Genomic DNA, 2,277 nt, shown 5'->3' with positions numbered 1-2,277 from the left:
GAGGAATAATGGTCTAGGGCTGTTTTTCATGGTTTGGGCTAGGCCCCTTAGTTCCAGTGAAGGGAAATCTTAACTTTACAGCAGACATTTACATTCTAGACGATTCTGTGCTTCCAACTTTGTTGCAACAGTTTGGGGAAGGCCTTTTCCTGTTTCAGCATGACATTTTCCCCATGCACAAAGTGAGGTCCATACAGAAATGATTTGTTGAGATCGGTGTGGAAGAACTTAACTGGCCTGCACAGAGCCCTGACCTTAACCCCATCAAACACCTTTGGGATGAATTGGAATGCCGACTGCGAGCCAGGCCTAATCGCCCAACATCAGTGCCCGACCTCACTAATGCTCATGTGCCTGAATGAAAGCAAGTCCCTGCAGCAATGTTCCAACATCTAGTGGAAAGCCTTCCCAGAAGAGTGGATGCTGTTATAGCAGCAAAAGGAGGAATAACTCCATATTAATGCCCATGATTTTGGAATGAGATGTTCGACGAGCAGATGTCTACATACTTTGAGCCATGTAGTTTATTAGGTACACCACCCTGTTTCACGGAAATGGATTGATCCTACAGATGGTGAGTCACGTTGCTGTAGATTTTTATATAAAACAGGCAGACGGGCAATGAGGCATTCAGTTACTGTTTGATTGAACGTTAGAATTGGCAAAAGAAGTGACCTAAGCGACATGGACCCATCCTGCCTGGTGTCAACAGTACAGGCTGGTGGTGGTGGTGTACCGCCATCCAATCTGCAGCAACTGGATGATACCATCGCGTCAGCATGGACTATCATCCCTGTGGAACGTTTCCGACTTGTAGAATCCATGCCCCGAAGAATTCAGGCTTTTCTGGAGACAAAGGGGGGTCCGACCCGGTGGGTGTACCTAATAAACTGGCCGGTATATATATATATATATATATACACTGAGTATACCAAACATTAGGAACACCTTCCTAATATTGTGTTGCACCCCCCAAGGCTTAAAAATATTTCTTTAACCTGTCTCCTCCCCTTCGTCTACACTGATTGAAGTGGATTTAACAAGTGACATCAATAAGGGATCATAGCTTTCACCTGGATTCACCTGGTCAGTCTATGTCATGAAAAGAGGAGGTGTCTTCTGCAAACATCTGCAAACATCTGTATGCGACTAGTAAAATTTGATTTGTTTTTATTTAATTTAATTTAATTCCTTCCTTATTCCAGGATTCTTCCAACCAGGATTTTTGGGGGGAATTTTAGGGAATTGGGAATTTTAGGGAATTTTTGCATTTTGGAACTCTAGCCCTGGTTGTAGTTTGAGTGACACACTTTAGTTGAACATTTTCACATCGTAAACCAGCACCTGCAGAGTTCATGTACTGTAGGCCTTCTATAAAATGACCTTTTCTCCTGTCTTTTTTCTCCTTTTCTCTTGAACACTTTCCCCTAGAGTCTGGCACGTGAATAGCTCAGCTGTTGGCCAATGTACAATTACAATTCGTGGTGTCTCAAAGGATCCTTTCTCAGTTAGGCATTGTGGGCACTCACCTCGGGCACTGTTGGTTGGGCTGGTCTTCTATGGACAAGTCAGGGTTGCTCATATTAATGAAGCCCCAATGCAGTCTTTTTTATTGTATTTTTTTTAATCATCACTCTCTTTTTTTAATCATCAGTCTAATAAATCACTGTGTGTGTTTATTTTTACGAAAATAACTCCAAATATATTTCAATTGCCATTGAAATGCTCAGTCTGATCGTGTGAGTGTGTTGATGCAGTTGCAAATATATTTACATACACAGCCCTGATTGGCGGATAGGATTGTCTGGACAAGTCTAGAGCATAATTCCACTTCAGAGTAAGAGGATACATATTATACAAATAAAAGATGACTGGTGATTGGTCAGAATAATCAGGTTGTGATGTCATGGTCTAGGCCAAAAACTCCATGATCAGTGCTATCCGGGATCCTTGGGACATCCGTACCCTAACCTTAACCTTAACCCATACCATAACCATAACCACCTTAACCCTTACCGTAACCATTGTAAATATCAACTTCAATGGGGGAAGGGAAGTCCTAAGGATCCCAAATAACAAGGACCAAAACGCCATCCCACCTGAACAGGTTGAATTTTTAGCCGTTTTTTTTTCTCTCCAAAAGCTCTTAAACTAAATGCGCATTATCATAATTTCCCCAATTTCAGAATGTTATTGTGATCTCATAGCGCGGAAATACCATAACAAGAAAAAATTTAATCACGTTTTTGCACTGCTCCTTTAAGCAGGGAGGCAGCG

Source organism: Salvelinus alpinus, chromosome 39, assembly GCF_045679555.1.
Source record: "Salvelinus alpinus chromosome 39, SLU_Salpinus.1, whole genome shotgun sequence".
NCBI classification, from domain to species: domain Eukaryota; kingdom Metazoa; phylum Chordata; class Actinopteri; order Salmoniformes; family Salmonidae; genus Salvelinus; species Salvelinus alpinus.
This window is presented reverse-complemented; position numbering follows the sequence as displayed.